Source organism: Delphinapterus leucas, chromosome 6 (genome assembly GCF_059928025.1).
Source record: "Delphinapterus leucas isolate spDelLeu-1000000601 "Yukka" chromosome 6, BTC_Dleu_Yukka2, whole genome shotgun sequence".
Lineage (NCBI taxonomy): Eukaryota > Metazoa > Chordata > Mammalia > Artiodactyla > Monodontidae > Delphinapterus > Delphinapterus leucas.
The window spans coordinates 35,572,499-35,598,019 of NC_143134.1; the positions used below are offsets into that span (position 1 = coordinate 35,572,499).

Below are 25,521 nucleotides of genomic sequence, written 5' to 3' on the forward strand. Positions count from 1 at the left end.
CAATCTGTATATCTTCCTTGGAGAAATGTCTGTTTAGGTCTTCTGTCCATTTTTGGATTGGGTTGTTTGTTTTTTTGATATCGAGCTGCATGTGCTGCTTGTAAATCTTGGAGATTAGTCCTTTGTCAGTTGCTTCATTTGCAAATATTTTCTCCCATTCTGAGGGTTGTCTTTTTGTCTTGTTTATGGTTTCCTTTGCTTTGCAAAACCTTTTAAGTTTCATTAGGTCTGATTTGTTTATTTTTGTTTTTATTTCCATTTCTCTAGGAGGTGTGTCAAAAACGATCTTGCTGTGATTTATGTCATAGAGTGTTCTGCCTATGTTTTCCTCTAAGAGTTTGATAGTGTCTGGCCTTACATTTAGGTCTTTAATCCATTTTGAGTTTATTTTTGTGCATGGTGTTAGGGAGTGTTCTAATTTCGTTCTTTTACATGTAGCTGTCCAGTTTTCCCAGCACCACTTATTGAAGAGGTGTCCTTTCTCCATTGTATATTCTTGCCTCCTTTATCAAAGATAAGGTGACCATGTGTGCATGGGTTTATCTCTCGGCTTTCTGTCTCTTCCATTGATCTATATTTCTGTTTTTGTGCCAGTACTATACTGTCTTGATTACTGTAGCTTTGTAATATAGTCTGAAGTCCAGGAGCCTGACTCCTCCAGCTCAGTTTTTCTTTTTCAAGATTACTTTGGCTATTTGGGGTCTTTTGTGTTTCTGTACACATTGTGAGATTTTTTGTTGTAGTTCTGGGAAAAATACCAGTTGTAGTTTGATAGGGATTGCATTGAATCTGTAGATTGCTTTGGGTAGTATAGTCATTTTCACAATGTTAATTCTTCCAATCCAAGAACATGGTATATCTCTCCATCTGTTTGTATCATCTTTAATTTCTTTCATCAGTGTCTTATAATTTTCTGCATACAGGTCTTTTGTCTCCTTAGGTAGGTTTATTGCTAGGTATTTTATTCTTTTTGTTGCAGTGGTAAATGGGAGTGTTTCCTTAATTTCTCTTTCAGATTTGTCATCATTGGTGTATAGGAATGCAAGCAATATCTGTGCATTAATTTTTTATCCTGCTACTTTTCCAAATTCATTGATTAGCTCTAGTAGTTTTCTGGTAGTGTCTTTAGGATTCTCTATGTATAGTATCATGTCATCTGCAAACAATGACAGCTTTACTTCTTCTTTTCTGATTTGGATTCCTTTTATTTCTTTTTTTATCTGATTGCTGTGGCTAAAACTTCCAAAACTATGTTGAATAATAGTAGTGAGAGTGGGCAACCTTGTCTTGTTCCTGATCTTAGTGGAAATGTTTTCAGTTTTTCACCCTTGAGAACAATGTTGGCTGTGGGGTAATTTCCCTCTATGCCTACTTTCTGGAGGGTTTTTATCATAAATCGGTGTTGAATTTTGTTGAAAGCTTTTTCTGCATCTATTGAGATGATCAGATGATTTTTATCCTTCAATATGTTAATATGGTGTATCACATTGATTGATTTGCATATATTGAAGAATCTTTGTATTCCTGGGGTAAACCCCACTTGATCATGGTATATGACCTATTTCTCCTTTTTTAACATATATATTTACAACTATAAATTCCCACTTTAGCACTGTTTTTGGTGCATCCCATGAGTTTTTGTACATTGTGTTTTTATCTTCATTTGTCTCAAGGTACTTTGTAATTTTTCTTGTCATTTCTTCTTTGACCTATTGTTTCTCTAAGACTGTGCTGTTTAATTTCCACATATTTGTGAATTTTCCAGTTTGCCCCTGTTATTCATTTCTAATTTCATTCCATTATGATCAGAAGATATACTTTGGATGATTTCAACCTTTTTAAAATTTATTAAGACTTATTTTGTGACCTAATATATGGTAAATACTAGAGAATGTTCCATGTGCACTTCAGAATAATGTGTATTCTGCTGTTGTTGGGTGGAATGTTCTGCATATGTCTGTTACATCTAGTTAGTTTAAAGTGTTTGTACAAGTCCTACAGTTTCTTATTTATCTTCTGTTTGTTTTTGCTGTACATTATTAACAGTAGTGCATTGAATTCTCCAACTAGTATTATACAGCTTTCTATTTCTCTCTTCAACATGTCAGCTTTCGCTTCATATATTTTGGAGCTTCTTTTATATATAAAGTAGTACAATATCAGTTCAAGGTAGACTGATAAGAGTTAAAGATGTATACTGTAACCCTAAAACAACCAATAAAATAAACAAAAAAGAATAATGGTACTAAAACAACAAATAAGATTAAATGGAATCATACAAAATACTAAAGTGACCAAAACAAAACAGAAAAAATAAGAAAAAGGGAGTAAAGGATATAGGGGACAAACAGAAAACATAGGAAGATGGTAGATTTCTAATGTTTATAATTGTTATATCTTATTGCTATATTAAATATTTTATCAATATATGATGAAAACTTTTTTCATTTACAGTCTATTTGTCTGAGAATAATACAGCCAAGTCAGCTCACTTTTGGTTACTATTTGCATGGAGTATTTTTTTCCATCTTTTTACATTAAATGTATTTTCATCCTCATATCTAAAGTGAATATTTTGTAAACAGAATGTTGATGAATTCTGGTTTTTAAAAATATGATCTTCCAAATCTGTATTTTAATAGGAGAGAGCAATCCTTTTACATTTAATGTGATTACTTTAAAAGAAGAATTTACTTCTGCCACTTAGCTATTTGCTTTCTATGGTTTTTATACTTCAATTTTCCATTACTGACTTTTGGGGGATTGCAATTAACATATTAAACTTAATAAACACATAGTTTGAATAATACATAAGATGATATAATATTTTACAAAAATTCTGCTTCCATACATCCCCATTTCTTCCCTTTTGGGTTCTCCACTTCAACCCTTTGTGCTGTTATTATCACAGATTATCACCTTATGCACTGTAGTCCCCTTAACATGAATTTATAACTGTTGTTTTGTACACTTGCCATTTAGTTTATATAGGAAAAAGAGAGAAGTTACAAATCAAATGAAAAGAACAATAATAATGGATTTTATATTTATGCTTGTTATTTTTTCTTATGGATGTGAGTTACTGTCTGGTGTCCTTTCATTTCAGCCTGAAGGATTCCCTTTAGTGTTTTTTGTAGGGCAGATCTATTGGTAATGAAATCTCTCAGCCTTCGTTTACCTGGGATTGTCTTAATTTCTCTTTCATTCTTGAAGGATAGTTTTGCTAGATACAGAATTCTTGATTGACAGGGTTGTTTTTTTTACTTTAACGACACGAAGCATGTCATCCCACTGCCTTCTGTCCTCTATGGTTTCTGGGGAGAAATCATCTGTTAATTTTATTGAGAATCACTTGTATGTGATGAGTCACTTGTACCTTCCTGCTTTCAAGATCCACTCTTTGTCTTTGAGTATTGACAGGTTGATGATAATGTGTCTTGGTGTAGATCTCTATACATTTATCCAGCTTGGAGTTAGTTGAGCTTCTCAACTATACATATACATATTCATGTATTTCATCAGATGTAGGATTTTTTTTTTTTTGGCCAAATATATTTTCCTGCTCCTTTCTCAATATCTTCTCCTTCTGGGCATCCCATTATGCATATGTTGAACACTTAACAGTATCCCACCGGTCCTTCAGCCTTTGTTCATTTTTCTTCATTCTTTTTTCTTTCTGTTCCTCTGAATTTATTATTTCAATTGTCCTTATCTTCAACTGATCCTTTCTTCTGCCTGCTCAAATCTGATTTTGAACACCTCTAGTGAGTTTTTCCTTTCAATTTTTGTGCTTTCCAGCTCCAGAATTTCTATTTAGTTCCTTCTCTTTATTTATATTCATTTGTATTCTTATTTCCCTCCCCCCTTTTTTTTCCCTGCCATACACAGGCCTTTCACTGCTGTGGCCTCTCCTGTTGCGGAGCACAGGCCCTGGACGCACAGGCTCAGTGGCCATGGCTCACAGGCCCAGCTGATCCGTGGCATGTGGGATCCTTCCGGACTGGGGCACGAACCCGTGTCCCCTGCATCAACAGGTGGACTCTCAACCACTGCGCCACCAGGGAAGCCCCAGTATTCTTATTTTATACAGACATTATTTTCTTGATTTCCTCTAGTTCTTTGTCCATGATTTCCTAAAAAATCATTTAATATATTTAAGAAAGTTGATTTAATGTCTTTGACTAATAATGTAAATGTCTGGGCTTCCTCAGGGATGGTTTCTAATTCTTTTGTTCCTATGAAGGGGTTGCACTTTACTGTTTCTTTGTATGTATGGTAATTTTTTGTTGAAAACTGGACATTTTGAGTTGTGGTAACTCAAACTATAATGCTGTGGGAATTCTAGAATTCCAATTCTTCCCCTTATCATGGATTGCTGGATTTGCTTGTTGAAGGCTGAAGCCATACAATGTAACTTTTCCAAACTGTTTTTGAGAAGCATGAACTCCTTGTGTGTGATCCTTAAAGTTTCTGTTCCATTGTCTCTGCAATCAGCCTGTGACTCAACAAAGGTATCCTTAAGCATCTGGCTCCCAAAAGGGGAAAACGTAGATACTGTCTCTTTAAACCCTCTCCAAGCCAGGAAGACATTTTAGCCCTTTGGGTTTGAAACAATGGCTAACTTCTGTGTCAGCTCCTCAGTGATTAACAATAAAAACCTATGATCCCAATTTTTGGAGTACAAGGTCCATATACCCCACCATGGCCCCAGCAAGCTGCACCAGGAACTGGGTTGCTGCCTTCCAGGGTGCTGGAGTGTAAGGCATGGTAGCCACTACCATGTAATCACTAAAATTCACCAAAATTTAATGAAATTTACCAGCTTCTTCATCAAGCACTCCCCTGGGTCCTGTAAGAGGTCTATTAGACCAGGGTTGCAAAATAGGTATGCAGACAGTTCCTACCGGCTCAGATGTCATTTCTGTGAAGAGTCATATTCCTGGGACTTTCTACCCTGCCATATTCCCTGATATCACTTCTTTGTGGTTTTAATTTGCATTTCCCTAATAAAAAATGATGTTGAGCATCTTTTCATGTGCTTATATGTCACCTGTATATTTTCTTTAGTGATGAGTCTGGTCAAGTTATTTCCCAAATTGTACATTGGGATTTTTTTTCTTAATGAGTTTCCAAAGTTTTATTATGTATTATGAATACAAGTTTTTATCATATAAATGATTTGCAAATATTTTCTACCACTGTAACTTGTCTTTTCATTATCTTAACAGTATCTTCCTAAGAGTTCAAATTATTAATTTTGATGGGCTTCAATTTTCCAGTTTTTCTTTTACAGATCATGCCTTTGGCACTATCTAAAATATCTTTAAATAAGAAAATATCACAAAGACTTTCCCTTATGTTTCTTTCTAGAACTTTTACACTTCTAGGTTGCACATTTAGGTCAAACAGCTTTTTTTTTACTAAATTTTTAAGTTAATTTTTGTATATTTGTGAGATATGGATTAAACTTATCTATTTTTTTTTACTCCCGTATGGAAATCCAATTAGGTAAGCACCACTTCTTGAAAACGTTACCTTTCTCCATAAGTTGCTTTTACATTTTTGTTGAAAATCAACCCCAAATGTGCAGGTCTATGTCTGGACTCTCTATTTTGTTACATTGATCTCTTTATCATGATGCCAGTATCACACTGACTTAATTACTCTAGACGTATAGTAAATCTTTTAATTAGGTAATGTAAGTTCTCTACTTCTGTTCTCTCTTTTTCTTCAAAGTTATTTTGGCTATTGTAGGTCTTTTGTAGTCCCATATAAATACAGTATATCTCTTTATTTAGATTTTTCCATGATTATTTCATTAGCATTTTAAAATTTCTTTTAAAATTGTACACTATGTGTACAACATAGTGATTCATAATTTTTGAAGGTTATTTTCCATTATAGTTATTATAAAATATTGGCTGTATTCATTTTTCTGTACAATATATCTTTGTAGCTTATTTATTTTATACATAATAGTTTGTACTTCTTAATCCTTTACCCCTATCTTGCCCCTCCCCCTTCCCTCTCCCCATGGTAACCACTAGTTTGTTCTCTGTATCTGTGAGTCTGTTTCTTTTATGTTATATTCAGTAGTTTGGTTTTTTTTTTAGATTCCACATATTAGTGATATCATACAGTATTTGTCTTTCTCTATCTGACTTATATCACTTATCATCATACCCCCCAAGTCCATCCATGTTGTTGCAAATAGCAAATTTTCATTTTTTAATGACTGAGTAGTATCCCACTGCACATACATACCACATTTTCTTTATCCATCCAACTGTTGGTGGACGCTTAGGTTGCTTCCATATCTTGGATATTGTAAATAATGCTGCTATGAACATTGGGGTGCATATATCTTTTTGAATTGGTGTTTTTTTTTTCTTTAGGCATATAATCAGGAATGGAATTGCTGTATCATATGGTAGTTCTATTTTTAGTTTTTTTGAGGAACCTCCAAACTGTTTTCTACAGTGGCTACACCAATTTACATTTCCACCAACAGTGTACAAGGGTTCCATTTTCTCCACATCCTTGCCAACAGTTGCTATATCTTGTCTTTTTGATAAAAGCCATCCTAACAGGTGTGAGGTGATATCTTTTTGTGGTTTTGATTTGAATTTTTCTGATGACTAACAATGTTGAGAATCTTTTAATGTTCCTTTTGGCCATCTGTATGTCTTCACTGGAAAAATGTCTATTCATATCTTCTGCCCATTTTTAAATTGGGTTGATTAAATTTTGATGTTGAGTTGTATGAACTGTTTATATTTTTTAGATATTAACCCCCTATCAGTCATATCATTTGCAAATATTTTCTCCCATTCTGTAGGTTCTCTTTTCATTTTGTTGATGGTTTCCTTTGCTCTGCGAAAGCTTATAAGTTTAATTAGATCCCATTTGTCTATTTTTGCTTTTGTTTCCTTTAGCATTTTGAAGTTTTGAGCATATAAATTTTATGCATGTTATGTTAGATTTACACCTAAGCATTTTACTTTTGTAAGCAATTGTAAATGGCATTGTATTTTTAATTTTGATGTCCACATGTTCATTGCTAAGTATATGGAAGTATACTTGATTTTTGTCTGCTGATTTTGTATCCCATGACTTTGCTGAATTCACTTGTTAGTTTTAGGAAATTTTAGTAGATTCTTTTGTATTTTTCTATGTTGATAATCATGTTATCTGCAAATATGGACAATTTTATTTCTCCTTTCCCATCCATATGTCTTTTACTTCCTTTCTTGCTTTATTGTTCTGGCTAGACCTTCCAGTGTTTTGTTTAATAGCAGCGGTGAAGAAAATATACTTGTTCTCAATCTTAGGAGAAAAGCATTCAGTCTTTCACCATTAAGTATAATGTTAACTGTAAGGGTCTGTTTTGTTTTGTGTTTTGGTAGATGATCTCCATAAGGTCAATAAAGTGTTTGCCTCTTCCTATTTTTCTGAGGGTTTTTCTCATGAATGAGGGCTGAGTTTTGTTAAATACTTTTCCTGCATCAATTGATATGATCACATGATTTTTCTTTTTTAGCTTGATTTTGATTTCCCAATATCAAATCAGTCTTGTATTCCTGGAATAAACCTCACTTGGTCATGGTACATAATTCTTTTTTTTCTTCTGATTTTTAAAAATTTTATTGAAATATAGTTTATTTACAATGTTGTGTTAATTTCTGCTGTATATCAGAGTGATTCAGTTATACATATATATATTCTTTTTTATATTCTTTTCCATTATGGTTTATCACAAGATATTGAATACAGTTCTCTGTTCTATACAGTAGGACCTTGTTGTTTATACATCCTGTATATAATAGTTTGCATCTGGTAATCCCAAACTCCCAAATCTTCCCTCCCCCAACCCCCTCACCCTTGGCAACCACAAATCTGTCCTCTATATCTGTGACTCTGTATCTGTTTCATAGATATGTTAATTTGTGTTGTATTTTAGATTCCTCATATAACTGATATCATATGGTATTTGTCTTTCTCTTTCTGACTTACTTTGCTTAGTATGATAATCTATAAGCATCCATGTTGCTGAAAATGGAATTATTTCATTCTTTTCTGTGACTGAGTAATATTCCATTGATACACACACACACACACACACACATATTTAGTTTTTTAAGGAACATCCATAATGTTCTCCATAGTGGCTGTACCAATTTTTTGGTGCAATAGTAAATGGGATTGTTTCCTTAATTTCTCTTTCTGATTTTTCATTGTCAGTGTATAGGAATTCAAGAGATTTCTGTGCATTAATTTTGTATCCTGCAACCTTACCAAATTCATTGATTAGTTCTAGTAGTTTTCTATGACACCTTTAGGATTTTCTATGTATAGAAATGACATATGTCATCTGCAACAGTGACAGTTTTATTTCTTCTTTTCCAATTTGGATTCCTTTTATTTCTTTTTCTTCTCTGATTGCTGCTGCTAGGACTTCTGAAACTATGTTGAATAAGAGTGGTGAGAGTGGACATCTTGTTTTGTTCATGATCTTAGGGGAAATGTTTTCAGTTTTTCACCATTGAGTATGATGTTTGCTGTGGGTTTGTCATATATGGCCTTTGTTATGTTGAGGTAGGTTCCCTGTATGCCCATTTTCTGGAGTGTTTTTATCATAAACTGATGTTGAATTTTGTCAAAAGCTTTTTCTGAATCTATTGATCATATGGATTTTATTCCTTAATTTGTTAATATAGTGTATCATGTTGATTGATTTGTGTATATTGAAGAATCCTTGCATTCCTGGGATAAACCCCACTTGATCATGGTGTATGACCCTTTTAATATGTTGCTGGATTCTGTTTCCTAGTATTTTGTTGAGGATTTTTGCATCTATGTTCATCGGTGATACTGGTGTATAATTTTCTTTTTTCGTAATATCTTTTGCTGGTGTCTGTATCAGGGTGATTGTGGCTTCATAGAATGAATTTGGGAGTGTTCCTCCCTCTGCAATTTTTTGGAAGAGTTTGAGAAGGATCAGTGTTAGCTCTTCTCTAAATGTTTGATAGAATTTTCCTGTGAAGCCATCTGGTCTTGGACTTTTGTTTGTTGGAAGATTTTAAATTACAGTTTCAATTTCATTACTTGTGATAGGTCTGTTTATATTTTCTAATTCTTCCTGGTTCAGTCTTGGAAAATTGTACCTTTCCAATAATTTGTCCATTTCTTCATGGTTGTCCATTTTATTGCCATATAGTTGTTTGTAGTAGTCTCTTATAATCCTTTATATTTCTGCGGTGTCAGTTGTGATTTCTCCTTTTTCATTTCTAACTTTATTGATTTGTGTCCTCTCCTTTTTTTTCTTGATGAGTCTGGCTAAAGATTTATCAATCTTGTTTATCTTCTCAAAGAACCAACTTTTAGTTTTATTGATCTTTGTTATTGTTTCCCTCATTTCTATTTCATTTATTTCTGCTCTGATCTTCATGATTTCTTTCCTTTAGTGACTTTGGGTTTTCTTTGTTCTACTCTCTCTAGTTGCTTTAGGTGTAAGGTTAGATTGCTTATTTGAGATTTTTCCTGTTTCTTGGGGTGAGATTGAATTGCTATAAACTTCCCTCATTTAAAAAAAGTATTTATTTATTTTATTTATTTATTTTTGGCTACATTGGGTCTTCATTGCTGCGCAGGCTTTCTCTAGTTGCAGTGAGCGAGCGCTACTCTTTGTTGCAGTGCGCAGGCTTCTCATTGTGGTAGCTTCTTTGTTGCAGAACATGGGCTCTAGGCATGCGGGCTTCAGTAGTTGTGGTTCACAGGCTCTAGAGAGCAGGTTTAGTAGCTGTGGCACATGGTCTTAGTTGCTCTGCAGCATGTGGGATCTTCCTGGATCAGGGCTTGAACCCGTGTCCCCTGCATTGGCAGGAGGATTCTTAGCCACTGTGCCACCAGGTAAGTCCCTAAACCTCCCTCTTAGAACTGCTTTTGCTATGTCCCATAGGTTTTGGGTCATTGTGTTTTCATTGTCATTTGTTTATATGTATTTTTTTTATTTCTTCTTTTATTTCTTCAGTGATCTGTTGTGTATTTACTAGTGCACTGTTTAGCTTCCATGTATTTGTGATTTTTAGCTTTTTTCCCTGTAATTTATTTCCAATCTCATATTGTTGTGGTCAGAAAAGATACTTGATATGATTTCAATTTTCTTAAATTTTCCAAGGCTTGATTTTTGACCCAAGATGTGATCTATCCTGGAGAATGATCCGTGTGCACTTGAGAAGAAAGTCTATTCTGCCACTTTCAGGTGGAAAGTCCTGTAAATATCACTTAAATCTATCTGGTCTATTGTGTCATTTAAAGCATGTGTTTCCTTATTTATTTTTCTGTGGGGATGATCTGTCCATTGGTGTAAGTGGGTTGTTAAAATCCTCTACTATTATTGTGTTACCGTTGATTTCCCCTTTTATGGTTGCTAGTATTTGCCTTATGTATTGAGGTGCTCCTATGTTGGGTACATAAATATTTATAATTGTTATATATTCTTCTTGGATTGACCCCTTGATCATTATGTAGTTTTCTTCCTTATCTCTTGTAACAGTCTTTATTTTAAAGTGTATTTTATCTGATATGAGTATTGCTACTCCAGCTTTCTTTTGATTTCCTTTTGCATGGAATATCTTTTTCCATCCCTTCACTTTCTCTGTATGTGTCCATAGGTCTGAAGTGGGTCTCTTGCAGACAGCATATATACAGGTCTTGTTTTTGTTTCCTTTCAGCCAGCCTGTGTCTTTTTTTGGAGCATTTAATCCATTTACATTCAAGGTTATTATCAATATGTATGTTCCTATTCCCATTTTCTTAATTGTTTTGTGTTTGTTTTTGTGGGTCTTTTACTTCTCTGTGTTTCCTGCCTAGAGAAGTTCCTTTAGCATTTGTTGTAAAGCTGGTTTGGTGGTGATGAATTCTCTTAGCTTTTGCTTGTCTGAAAAGCTTTTGATTTCTCTGTTGAATCTGAATGAGATCCTTGCTGGATAATCTTGGTTGTAGGTTTTTCTCTTTCATCATTTTAAGTATATCCTGCCACTCCCTTCTGGCTTGCAGAGTTCTGCTAAAGAGTCAGCTGATAACCTTATGGAGATTCCTTTGTATGTTATTTTTTGCTTTCCCCTTGCTGCTTTTTTTTGGGGGAGGGGGGTACATGGGCCTCTAACTGTTGTGGCCTCTCCTGTTGGGGAGCACAGGCTCCGGACGCGCAGGCTCAGCGGCCATGGCTCACGGGCCCAGCCGCTCCTCGGCATGTGGGATCTTCCTGGACCGGGGCACGAACCCGTGTCCCCTGCATCAGCAGGTGGACTCTCAACCACTGTGCCAAGGGAAGCCCCCCTTGCTGCTTTTAATATTTTTTCTTTGAATTTAAGTTTTGTTAGTTTGATTAATGTGTCTTGTTGTGTTTCTCCTAGGGTTTATCCTGTATGGGACTCTCTGCCTTTCCTGGCTTGGCTGACTATTTCCTTTCCCATGTTAGGGAAGTTTCTGACTATAAACTCTTCAAATATTTTCTCAGACCCTTTCTCTATCTCTTCTTCTTCTGGGACCCCTATAATTCAAATGTTGGTGTGTTTAACTTTGTCCCAGAAGTCTCTAAGACTGTCTTCATTTCTTTTCATCCTTTTTTCTTTATTCTGATGCTCAGCAGTTATTTCCACCATTCTATCTTCCAGCTCACTTATTCATTCTTCTGTCTCAGTTATTCTGTTACTGATTCCTTCTAGTGTATTTTTTCCTGTCAGTTAATTGTGTTGTTCATCTCTGTTTGTTCCTTAGTTCTTCTAGATCTTCGTTAAACATTTCTGTATTTTCTCAATCCATGCCTCCATTCTATTTCCAAGATTCTGGATCATCTTTGCTATCATTACTCTGAATTCTATTTCAGGTAGGTTGCCTATTTCTTCCTCATTTATTTGGTCTTGTAGGTTTCTACCTTGCTCCTTCATCTGTGACATAATTTTTGGTCATTTTTTTGTTTGCTTTTGATGGGTAGGACTGTGTTACTATCTTACTGGTTGTTTGGCCTGAGGCTTCCAGCAGTGGAGTTTGTAGGCTGCTGGGCTTGGTACCGAGATGAGGTTCTCTGTTAGTCAGTGGTTCGTACTTGGAGCTCCCACTGCAGTATCTCTGGCCCAACCCCCAGCTTGTGAACCAAAATCCCGCAAGCAGCACGGGGTGGAGAAAAAGAAAAAGAGAAAAGAAAAAAAGGAACAGAATAATAACAAAGAGTAAAAAATAAAATAGGATTAGAAAACTAACCGGTGTTAGAAAGAATAAAAAAGTAAAAATATAGATGAAACAACAACCAGAAGGTAAAGCAGAACCACAATAGTAAAAAAGAGGAGAAAAAAAAAGCTGGAAAACGCCTTGGCTGTGGGGGGGGCCGGGCTTAGGCAGGGGTAGGGTTTAGGTGGTGGGTAGGGCCTATGCTTAGGACCCACAGGCCTGGAAAAGGCCCTGCGGGTGGGGGGGTGGGGCTTATACTCAATGCAGTAGGCAGTGTCCAGGAGTGCCTCTGGCCTTGGAGGTTGGAGGACCAGGTCCATGACCCCAGCAGCCTCACTGGGCCCAAGTGAGTGAGGGAAATGTTAGGCACATTCCCCCCTGATCCTCCCCTGAAGGGCCCCTCCCCGTTGGCCTCTCTTCTTCTTCCCCTCCTTCCTCCCTCCTATGCCCCTAGGAGCCACGCGGCCAAAGGGGGTCCTGAAGGTAGGGGACGAGACCCCAAAGCCCAACAGGCTTCCTGAGGCCGAGTGGGTGGGGGAAACGACCTCTACACCTCCCCGATCCTCTGATCCTGGAGGGCCCCTACCCATCTCTCTCTCCTCCTCTTCCTACCCCCCGCCCATGCCCCTAGGACCCCTGCAGCCAGAGGGGGCCTTGGAGAAAGGAGGACTGGGCCCAGAAGACTAGCAGGCTTCCTGGGGCCTAAGTGGGTGGGAGAAACACCTGCCGCACCTCCCCTGGTCCTCTGGTCCTCGAGGGTCCCCCCCACACCGTCCACCTCTCCTCCTCTTCCCCCCTCCTCCCTCCCTCCCATGACCCTAGGACCCATGGGGTTTGAGGGGGTCCCAGAGAATGGAGGACCAGGCCTGGGAGACCAGTGGGTTTCCTGGGGCCTGAGTTGGTGGGGGAAGCGCCCTCCGTGCCTTCCCTGATCCTCCAATCTTGGAAGGCCCCTCCCCATCCACCTCTGCTCTTCTCTCCGCACCTCCTCCTATGCCCCTAGGACCAACGCAGCCCAGAGAGGGCCTTGGAGGGTGGGAGACTTGGCCTGGGAGCCCAGCAGACTTCCCAGGGCCTGACTGGGCAGGGGAAACGCTAGGCACACTCCCCCTGATCCCCTGAGCTCCCGAGGGTCCCTCCAGGCGTGAGAACCCCTCCCCCTCCCAGCCACCCCTCAGGGGCACTGGTCTTGTCTGGCCCCCACTTCTCCTCCCCACTCACTCCCCCCACGTCCTACCCAGTCACTCAGGGGCTTCTCCCATCTCCTTGGGCATCAAGGTCCCACACCAGTGTCCAGCAGGCACCCTAGTTGTTGTCTATTGAGACGTAATTTATGGCCTAACATATGGTCTACCCAGGAAAATGTCCCATATACACTTGCGAAGAATGTGTATGTTGTTCTTGGGTGAAGTGTACTGTATATGTCTGCTAGATATAGTTGGTTTAGTGTTTGTTTACATCCTCTATTTCCTTATTTATCTTCTTTCCAGTTGTTCCATCCAGTATTGTGATTTTTTAATTTAAAATATATTTTGTCTTATATTAGTGTAGCTACTCATGCTCTCTTTTGGTTCCTATTTGCATAGACTCTTTCTCCCATCCTTTCACTTTCAACCTGCTTGTGTCTTTGGATCTCAGGTGAGTTCTTGCAGACAATACCTAGTTGGATCATGTGTTTTTATCCATTCTGGCAATCTTTATCTTTTGACGGAAGAGTTTAATCAATGTATATTTAAAATAGCTACTGATAAGGAGGAATTATTTCTGTCATTGTGATGATATTTATATTCTATTTGCCCTATAGTTTTGTTTTGGTTTTTTTTTTGGGGGGGGCTGTCATTTCCTGCATTCCTACCTTCTTTTGTATTGACTTTTCTGTAGTAAATTGCTTAAATTCATTCTTAATTTCTTTTTGTATATATTCTATAGCTATTTTCTTTGTGGTTACCATGGGAATTACATTTAACATCCTAAAGTTATAACAATCTAATTTGAATTTATAGCAGCTTAACTTCAATAACATACAAAATGTTTACTCCTTTGTAGCTTCATTCTGCCCGTTTCAGTTGTTGATGTCACAAAATTACATCTTTATACATCGTGTGTCCAAAGCAAAAACTAATAATTCTTTTAAAAGCATTGGTTTGGAGTGACAAACCAGTGTTTCAGTAATACTAGCTTTAACACTAATTTTTTTCCCATTAAATGTACTAATCTCTTGAATCATGTAGAATGCAAAAAGTGTAATTACAAACCATTGTTACAATAATACTAGCTTTAAAAATTGCCCGTGTGTTTACCTTTATTGTGATCTTTATTTCTCCATACAGCTCTGAGGTACTGCTGAGTGTTCTTTCATTTCACTTTGGAGGACTCCCTTGAGCATTTCTTGCAAAACAGGTCTAGTGGCTACACACCCCCCCCCCCAGCTTTTGATTATCTGGGAAAGTCTTTATTTCTCCCTCACTTTTGAAGAGCAGTCTTGCTGGATATAAGATTCTTGGTTGATGGGTTTTTTTCTTTAGCACTTTGAATATATCAGCCCGCTGTCTTCTGGCCTCTAAAGTCTCTGATGAGAAATCTGAACATAATATTATTGAAGATCCCTTGTATTATGTAATGATTTTCTTCTCTCTAGCTGCTTTCAAGATTCATTCTTTGTCTTTGTCTTTTGAAAGTCTGATTATGTGTCTCAGTGTGGGTCTCTTTGAGTTCATCTTATTTGGAGTTCATTGAGCTTCTTGGATATTTATAGTCATGCCTTTCATCAGATTTGGTAAGTTTTCAGCCATTATTCCTTCAATGTTCTCTCTGTGCCTTTCTCTCTCTCTCCTCCTTCTAGGACTCCAATGATGAGTAGGTTGGTATATTTTATGATGTCTCACATTCCCTTAGGCTCCATTTCTTTTCTTCAATTTTTCTTTCTGTTCTTCAGCCTGGATACTTTCCACTCTCTTATTTTCTAGTTCACTGATTATTTCTTTTGCCTGCTCAAATGCCTTTGAATCCCTCTAGTGAAATTTTCATTTCAGTTATTGTACTTTTCAGCTCCAGAATTTCTTTTTTATTTATTTTTAGGCTTTCTATCTCTTTATTTATACTTTTATTTTGTTTACACCTCATTTTCTTGACTTCCTCCACATCTTCATATAGCTCTTTGAGCATCTTAGGACAGTTGTTTTAAAGTCTTTGTTTAATATATATTCCATTAGGTCTATTTCATGGACAGACTCTTGAATTATATTTTTTTCCTTTGAATTGGCCATACTTTCCTGATTCTTTGTATGCCTTGTGTGAGTTTTTGTTGAATGAACACTGGACATTTGAATCTAATAATTTGGTAACTCTGGAAATCAGATTCTCACAATTCCTCAGGGTTTGATGTTTTGATCATTTTTTCAAAATAAAAATAATGTCTTCTTAGGTCTTTTCTGAGCCCTTCTTTGAGCACATTTAGTCACTTTCTAATTTCCCCATATATGTAGTTGTTTTTTTAATGTCCTATTCATTAATGTCTGACTACCAAAAGGGGAAAAGCAAAAAATTAAGGCAGGAGAAAAGGATACTGGCCTTTAAATTTCCTAGAAGGCTGTTCAGCTAGAGGAGAGAAGCTTGCAGTGAGGTGGGGGGGGTATGTGAGGGGAGGTGCAGCAACAATGGCTGCCTGCCTTTTTCCATGCACCTCTGTGATCAGAAGAAGCAGTGACCAGAACACAGATCCCCAATATTTAGGGAACAGGGTCCTTTTTGTCTACCCTGGCTCCTGCAAGCTGCTCAATGCCTGCCATGTGGCTGGAGGTGGGGATGTGTAGCTACTACTATCAGCTAAGAGCTGAAATTGACTAAAATTAACCAAAATTTACCATCTAAGCCTTCCCCAGAAGTTGTAAGTCTTCAACAGACTCCAGAGTTCCAAATTAGTTACATCAGACACAGTCTGCCAGTGTCATTGTTGTCTAGGTGGGAGACAGGTTTCTGGTGATTCCTACTCCATTATCTTCCCAGAATCCTTGTCTAGAGTTAATTTTATCTCATTACTAGAAGAGCCTTTTTAGTACTCTAGCTGATGACTTTTGAATGATGTGATTTTCCAATCTGTTGGGACAAGCACTACTTCTGGCCTCAAGTGAACTTCAGGCACTGTATCCTTTCATCCTTCCCAATGGATTTTTCCTCTGCCTCAGGTAGCTTGCTCACATGTATTCACTAATTGATTCTCAGCTGAATATTTGTGGAGGAGTCTCTGCAGATCTCTGGAGTCCTCTCTCTGTACATCACTCCTCTTTCCGGTACTCCGCCCTGTGAATTCTAGCCCTCTTGCCCAACCCAGATTCCCAGTTTCATCCCCTCAATTTAGGGAGGCTGCCAGGCTCTGTGGGTTCCTTTCCTTACATCATGGCCTGGAAACTCAACAGGCAGTGAGGTGGGTCAATTGTAGGGCTCATCTCCTTTGTTTTCCATTTCTCAAGGATCTGTCCTTCATTGACTTATGTTCAATGTCTTGAGAACCATCGTTTCACATGTGTTGTCTGGGTTTTTTTGGTTATTATGGTTTCAGGTGGGAGGGTAGTCAGTTCCTGTTACTTCATCTTGGCTGAAAATGAAAGTTTGAAGCTTCAATTTAAAATTAGTTTCTTCCTTATATGATCTCCTAGGATATATTCTCTGATCTTCCCATTGGTACTAATCAATATCTTTCTTGGTAATACAAGTTATATATGCAATTATATTCTTTTCTTAGTAGTCTGTGAGTTTGTGGAGAATAAGATATAAATGTGAGTCACAATATGTACTTTACAAATATGAAAAATATGAATGCTTAATAAGCATCTACTTAGTGGATTAAACTATTAAAAATTAACCTTACTTGGCATAGATTTCTAGACTTGTAGGTCATGGAAATATCATGGTGTATGTTGATAGCTGCAAGGAGTTCCATGATGTTTCTTATGAGAACTTTTGTGTTAAGATATAGATATTGATTTCTTAGGGGAGTTAAGTGAATTTGCAGTGAGTTAAATAAATGTCAAAAAAAAGAAAAATGGATCAAATAAAAATAGGACATGTTCTTTAGACACGTAGCTCACCAGTGATTCAGTATATAATCAGTGGCTTAAAATTCAGAAGGCATGGCTTTACAGTGTCTATATCTTTTAAGGACAGGGTATAGGAAGGGTCTTATCATGCATGTCATGAACATATATCTATTTTGGACATTCAGCATTCCTTTTCCCTTCCTAAAGATATCCAGATATCTTTCTCAGAAGTTGTATATATTGGGCTTCCCTGGTGGCGCAGTGGTTGAGAGTCTGCCTGCCGATGCAGGGTACACGGGTTCGTGCCCCGGTCCGGGAAGATCCCACATGCCGAGGAACGGCTGGGTCCGTGAGCCATGGCCGCTGAGCCTGCGCGTCCGGAGCCTGTGCTCCCCAACAGGAGAGGCCACAGCAGTGAGAGGCCCACGTACTGCAAAAAAAAAAAAAAAAAAAAAAAAAAGAAGTTGTATATAGTTTTGGTGAAATGGTCAATCCAGGTACTTGCTTACCATATTAACACCAAAGGAGCCATATTCTTTTCACCATCAGGTTGGAGACATTAAATGTAATCTAATATGGGGCCAGACTGATGCAATTGCTCAGTTTGTTAGGAATTAAGATCTTTTGCTACAGTATCCACTAGACACATGTAGCTATTTAAACTAAAATTAAATAAAATTAAAAATTTAGTTCCTCAGTTGTATACATCGAGTGCTCAATAGCCACCTATGGCTAGTGGCTACCATATTAGGCAGTACAGCTCACTTCCTTCATCACAGAAAGTTCTATTGAACAGTGTAGTTCAAGGAACATAAATGTTAGGATAAGATTATTCAGTATATAATCTTTTCTCTTTTAGGGACATGGAAATTTTTATTTTAAAATATTGTATTTATAGTGCTTCTTGCTTTGACAAAACTGTAGGTATCTGTTATAAGATAAATAGACTTAATAGGCATTGTCTCATGACTGTGCTGAAATCCTTATTCCAGGTTGCACTGAAGTCGAAGATGTAGCTCTAGGCCCCAGTCCCCCATCCTGGGCCAGTGCTGCCTGTACCACCTACCTGGGACCCACAAGGAGTGAGGGAGGGGGAGGAGGCAGTGATGGGCAGGGGAGGAGGGGCTGTTTCTTGCCTTCAGCTCTTTCCCAAGCTCAGGCTACTGCTCCACCCTGAGGGCATCTGCATTTAAGGCAGAACTTTCTCCCTGTCTTCCAGAGGCACTTGCATTCTTGTAGTTCCAAAGGCAAGCCTGGCCTCTTCCTTTGGAAGCAGGGTCTGTGCCAGGAGCCTCAGCTCAGTTTCCAGAGAATGACTATGTGCTCTCACCTGTCTGAGGCCCCAGACACCCTGGAGGATGTCAGATTCATGTGTTCCAGCCTTGTCAGGGCTGGGTGCTTTTCATATTCTGGTGGGAGACAACTGCTCCTTCCAGAAACATTTTTATGGTTTTTATCAAATGCAATAGACCATTTAATGATAACTAGTCTCTACATATATCTTAAAATGGTTTTGTACTTATGAATGGAGATTCCTGGTTTAAAAAAATAAAATTTTCATTTGATTTATATCACGTTAAAAAATAAGATTTCGTTTACTAAAAAAATCTGGGGAGGGGGAATTCCCTGGTGGTCCAGTGGTTAGGACTTCCATTGCAGGGGGCGTGGGTTCAATACCTGGTTGAAGATCCTGCAACCGGTGCAGTGTGGCCAAAAAAAAAATTATTTTTTGAAGATTCCATAAGGTAGTATGTAAGGGATGACTATAAAGTTCTTCTATTCAAATGAGAGAATATATGCCCAACTGAGTATTGGCTTCCAAAGCATCCCTATGGATGTTTGTCTACTTACTCCTCAGCAGCTCCCAGAGGTGAGGGTGGGAGTCAAGGCAGACTGATGCCTCCTGTCAGTAAGGACTGATGTGGAGAGGAAGAGGTCTTGGATACACAGGAAATGCCAGGAAGTCCTCTGTGTATTTCCACAAGTGGTGGAGAGGGAACACAGACAATCCTTTACAGGCTTCAGAAAAAATGGGCACCAAAGAGCTCCCAATTGTTGTTAGATAGGGAAGGGAAAATTAGTAATGAAGGAGTACAGTAACCCTTCAGCTGAGATGGTAACCAGCTGATTATATAAAATGTTTGTCAGCCACGCATTTGGAAACTCCCTCTATTCTTGAAAAGCCCTAGAAATTTGCATTTAATGAAATTCACTTATACTTTCCCATTGACGTACAATTTAGAACTATAATGTATACCTGTTTTAAAAAATTATGGTTGAAAGAGAAAATGTATTCATACTTCTGAAGAGAACATGACTTTTAACCCACATAACTAAAGACAAAAAGCACTTTTTAATTCCAGAATACCAAAACAAAAACAACAACAAAATCCTCAAGACTGTAGATACCTGTGTGTTCTTCCAGGTAATTTAAATTGACAATCAATTAACAGATTAGAGCTTAGTGCTAGGTAAACATTACATGTTCAAATCCCAAGCAGAGATTAATTTGCTCTCTTCTAGGGTCACACATTTCATGCTGAGCCCCAGCCTGCTGTTCTCCTACTATATGCTAATGTTTACATGGGTCTCAGTCACCTTAGTTGAAACACTGAAAGCTTAACCTTTTAGTGGATAGAAGCCTCAGCTAAGTAGAATATTAAGTAAAGTTATCATTCTACTACAAAACACTTTAATTGGGAAAGAATCATGTAAATAAGATAGACAATATTTTCCTACTTTGGGCTATAGATTAATTGATCAAAACTAAATTGGCTAAAATGTGAAAGAGCTGAAAATAAGTATTTCTGTCATTGGTTTTCCACACATCAGTAATTTTTGCATACATGGGTTGGCTCTCTGTCTATTAATCATAGCTTTTTTTTCCGAAATTTCTTTTTGTAATTTTTATAAAGCCTGGGGCCATGTCCTTTTCAGCATTTTTGTTTATTTTTCAGTTTTTTTTCTTGCTTGTGGGGCAATCTCTTAGTGAAATTAAAAGTTTTCTAGAGAATGTCCGCAGACGACCGGCAGCTGGTCTCCAGCTGCGGCTCCTTCATCGAGACCGAGCCGTCTAGCCCGTCCTCGGGCATCGATGCCCTCAGCCACCACAGCCCCAGCAGCTCGTCCGACGCCAGCGGCGGCTTCGGCCTGGCCCTGGGCGCCCACGCCAACGGTCTGGACTCGCCGCCCATGTTCGCGGGCACCGGGCTGGGAGGCACCCCCTGCCGCAAGGGCTACGAGGACTGTGCCGGCGGCATCATGGAGGACTCGGCCATCAAGTGCCAGTACATGCTCAACGCCATCCCCAAGAGCCTGTGCCTCGTGAGCGGGGACATCGCCTCCGGCTACCACTACAGCGTGGCCTCCTGCGAGGCCTGCAAGGCTTTCTTCAAGAGGACCATCCAAGGGAACATTGAGTACAGCTGCCCGGCCACCAACGATTATGAGATCACGAAATGGAGGCGCAAGTCCTGCCAGGCCTGTCGCTTCATGAAATGCCTCAAAGTGGGGATGCTGAAGGAAGGTGTGCGCCTTGCCCGAGCGCGTGGAGGCCGCCAGAAATACAAGTGCCGGCTGGACTCAGAGAGCAGCCGGTACCTGAGCTTACAGATTTCTCCTCCTGCTAAAAAGCCATTGACTAAAATCGTCTCCTACCTGCTGGTGGCTGAGCCGGACAAACTCTACGCCATGCCACCCCCTGGCATGCCAGAGGGTGACATCAAGGCTCTGACCACTCTCTGTGATCTGGCAGACAGGGAGCTCGTGGTCATTATTGGCTGGGCCAAGCACACCCCAGGCTTCTCCAACCTCTCTCTGGGGGACCAGGTGAGCCTGCTGCAGAGTGCCTGGATGGAGATCCGCATCCTGGGCAGCGTGCACCGCTCGCTGCCCCATGACGACAAGCTGGTGTACGCTGAGGACTACATCACGGACGAGGAGCGCTCCCGCCTTGCGGGACTGCTGGAGCTCTACCGGGCCACCCTACAGCTGGTGCACAGCTACAAGAAGCTCAAGGTGAAGGAGGATATTGTGACGCTCAAGGCCCTGGCCCTGGCCAACTCACATTCCATGTACATCGAGGATCTGGAGGCGGTCCAGAAGCTGCAGGACCTGCTGCATGAGGCGCTGCAGGACTACAAGCTGAGCCAGCGCCACGAGAAGCCATGGAGGATGAGCAAGTTGCTGCTGACGCTGCCCCTGCTTCGGCAGACAGCTGCCAAGGCCGTGCAGCACTTCTACAGCCTCAAACTGCAAGGCAAGGTGCCCATGCACAAACTCTTCCTGGAGATGCTGGAGGCCAAGGTCTGATGGCCTGGCCCAAGGACCGACTCCCACCCAAGGACAGACAAACCGACGGGGAGACCTCCACAGCCACCAGCCTCAACATTCAAGTCCTGTATCATGGCCGCGAGCAGTCCCAGAGGAAGGGGCTCCTGGCCTCCTGGCTGTGTGCAGAGCCCTGGGTGCTGTGGGGTAGGGAACGAGGATGGGAGGGCAGGGCACGGGGCTCATCTGTAACTGGCTTTTTCTTTGGTATGTTTTTCCTCCGCCACAGGCAACGCTGAGGCCTGGGCCAGAGCTGACTCCCCTGAGGCTGGAGACCACCGAGGAAGTGCCCCCTCTCCCTGCCAAATCACCAAGGGGCAGCACTAACATAACACATTTCCTAACCCCATGCCCGACCCCCCTGTCCTCTGTCCATGGCCTGCGTGGGCAGTGCTTAGCGCCCAGGACTCTGGCATACTCAAGTGGGGTACCTTCTGGAGGTTTCCCTCTCCCAGAGGGCAGTTACTTTCTTGCATTGGTGCTGCCTACTCTGGGGTTCTGTGGGGCCCCTCAAGAGGCCCTACGCCTTCCACAGTTCAGACGGCTCCCTCCCTCCATCCTTCCTCTAAGCTCCCAGGCCCGGCTCACCATCAGGAGAGTAGCGCCAGAACTCATGCGTTTTCCTGGTGACCCCACCCCTCGGTGCGCCCCCCGCCTGCCTGTCGCCGCGGCCCCAGGGCCTGTCCTCCCCCTCTCTTCCCCAGGAGTCCTGCTGCTACTTCCTGCCCTACCTCAGAGCTCACTCTCACAGTGGGTTCAGCCAGCCAAGACTTCAGGGCCCGTGGGTGGGAATGGTGCTGGCTCAGAGAAGAGCAGGGTCCAGGCAACACTCCCCAGCGCTCCCCGTTCTTCTGGCTTCTCCCACTCCCCTGGGGCAGGTCCAGAGCAGGTAGGCCTTGGGAAGTGAGGGAGATGCAGGCCTGACCCCGTCTGAGGACACCCTGGGCACTTGATTCTGGCAGGCCTGGGAGGACCGGGTCAGGATAGGGAGAGGCCCAAACCAATCTTTGCCGAGCACAGAAAGGCCCAGAAGCAGAGATGAGCAGGCGGGGGAACCCTGAAGACAGAGGCTCGGTGGAGGTCACCAGCCTGCCTGATCTTTCCTGGTATCCAGGGGCAGTGGACACCGAAGCCCCCTCCCTTACATCCCAAGGGCTGGGTGAATCAGCGCCACAGGAGGGGTTGCTCCTGCCATCCTTGGCCTAAGGAGGTGTAGCGTAGCTCCCTGGGTGCACTTAGAAGACCAGTTTTCTGGCAGGACAACTACTCCGGCCCCCCATCAGTCCTCCAGGCTGCCGTGTAAGGTGACAGCCACCCCAGTTCGCCCAGGACCGGTTCTGGCACTGGAAGTCCATTTCCCAGGAAACCCCTCAGTCCTGCCCAAATGGGGACAGTTGGTCACCCATTTCTGTGAGTGGCTATGAAAGTTTGTTCTCACCCACTTGTGGTAGGTCGGGGGCAGCCTTGAACATGCCATCCGGTGCTCATGGGGTTGGCTGAGGGCCGCTCAGAGGATCTCCCGAGGATGAAAGGTTTTGAGCATTACGGAGAAGCTTCTTCCAATGAGCTGCCTTCTAAAGCAGGGATCAGAGCGTCCCCCCTGGGGCACATCCCTGGGGAATCCACACACATTCTAACCCGACCCCTTGTCACATGGAGAGGCAGGCAGATCCCACCCACCCGTCGCTAGGACCAGGAGGCCAGGTGCCCTCCGCCACAGCCTCGCAGCTTTCCAAGGGAAGCAGCTACTGCTGGTTCCACCTCTCCACCCTGAGACACCACTCTTTCTGAACTTTTGCTGGGACGTGCTGAGGTCACCCCAGGCAGGAGGGTTGGCTAAATCCTAGCAGCTGCTCTCAGATACCTTCACACAGAAAATGTCAGGGGTTCCAAGAGAATTCACAGACCAGCAAAGTGTGCCCCCCCTCCCTTTTGCCTGTGGGGATGGCCACAGTCACTTGTCAGTCAGCACTGGAATGATCCGGGATGCTTTAGCTCTAGCTCTCTGTGCAGTCTCCAATCTGGGCGGACAGATGCACAGGTGCCTCTAAGGGACCAGGGGTAAAACCCAGGCCTAACTTAGCCACTGGGGGCCATGCCATGAAGTCTGGACTAGGGAGATGGTACGGTGCGAGAACTTGGGGTCTGCTCTGCGGGAGCCTCCCCTAGCCCCTCACTGTGCTGTGTGCTCGAGGAGGTGGGGCAGAGAGTCGCACCTCATCACCCCATTCTCTGTAGCGTCACTGCTCAAGCATGAGGGCCCAAGCTGTGAGCTGCGGCAGGGGCTTGTGCACAACTGGCCTTTGCAGTCCATCTTTTCTAGAAAAAGCATCTCTGGCAAACAGTGCAACAACTGGTTTGCAGTGGGTGGGTGTTCTGTACACAGGGCAGCTTTGCCTCGCCGGATCACATACTTCTGCAAGTGTCCCGGCATCAGAGCCCCTTTAAAGCAAAGAGGGGGCAGTAGTCCTGATGGCTTGATGCTAATGAGATGGATCCTGCTGCTGCTGCTGCTTTTACACTTAAAAAACGCCAATGGCAACAGGAAATGTATCAGTAATGATGAGAATTCTGTCCAATGGGAAAGGCCCTGGTGTGTACTTGATGGATCCATTGGCATTCAGAGAAAAAGTTTAGGAGCCAACTTCTTAGTTGGAAGTCTAGCTAGCTTTGGGACCTCCCTGGGAAGAGGGGGGACCCTGACTTAGTGGAAGACAGTGGAGCAAGGAGAGTTTAGGACACCCCATCCCCCCAAACAGAGCAAAACTGAAGTTTACCCAAAAATCTGCTGTTCCTGGAAAATCTGTAAAGAGGAAATAACCCTGCTCAGTTGTACTCTTATGATACAGGTCATTGAAATGAACCAAGAAATAAAATGAAAAAAATCCAACCATGGGAAAAAAAAAAAAGTTTTCTCATACGCTCTAAGTGAAATGTCCAAAGATAAAGGTGGTTGCAAATAGGAAAGTCCCCACCCATTAGTTATCATATAGTGTGAACCCAAGAAGATATTATAATTTTTATTAAATTTTAAATACAGATGTTTGCTTTTACCTTGATACTTAAAAAATTTAACTTCAACCAACCTCTGAATTTGAAGATTATATAAAATATTTGTCAGCCAAACATCTTGCCAGCCACTAACAATGTTACTCAAAACATACGAGAGTTAGTTTTTTTAATGTGAACACATACTTAAACAGGGAAAGTAAGCATAAATGAATTTATGTTTTATACTTATGAAAATGAATTTTAAGGTTTCAAAAAGTAAGATAACTGATCCATGTTCTCAAGGATAAAGTTTATACAATTATAGGATGTGGAAGTAATAGTTACAAAAGCCAACATTTATTGAGCATGTGCTCTGTCGTAAGCACACAAATTGTATGATTTAATCCTTATAATAATCTGGAAGGTAAATACTATTAATATCCTCATTGTACAGATGATAGAAAGCAAGGTTTTAAAAGTTTAAGTAATTTATGCAAGGGCACAGAGGTAGGACTAGACAAATTTGGTAGTCTGACTCCAGAGCCTTAGTCTTCTATACTGTCTTAAGGTGAAAATAAATTTATTCTCAGAACCCCAGACACTGGCACCAAAGCATCTAAAATGTTAAAAGCAAGCACATTTAAAAGAAATAAAAACAGTACATAGCAAAAGTAAATATGGAATGCAATGCTATAAATTAAATTACAATGAGTGATTAAAATTACTACTCCTAATCTTGTGAACCTACAGTGGATTATAGAAGGAAATTTGCATATTTGTGGTGTCAGTATTTAACGTGGCTTTAAATGGCTAAATAACATAATCCTGGCTTCATCTCTAATTTTGTGTATGAGTAAGTGGCTTAACTTGCCAAAGTCTGTTTTTTAAAAATTAAACATACTTATCAAAATACCAAGAGCATTTTACTTATGTG

The 25,521-nt window shown here is 40.8% G+C and overlaps 1 pseudogene; it reads left to right on the plus strand.

Moving 5' to 3' along the window:
* The first annotated feature begins 19,958 nt into the window (after nucleotides 1–19,958).
* On the plus strand, nucleotides 19,959–22,020 carry LOC111169933 (steroid hormone receptor ERR2 pseudogene; annotated as a pseudogene).
* Nucleotides 22,021–25,521: the final 3,501 nt, after the last annotated feature.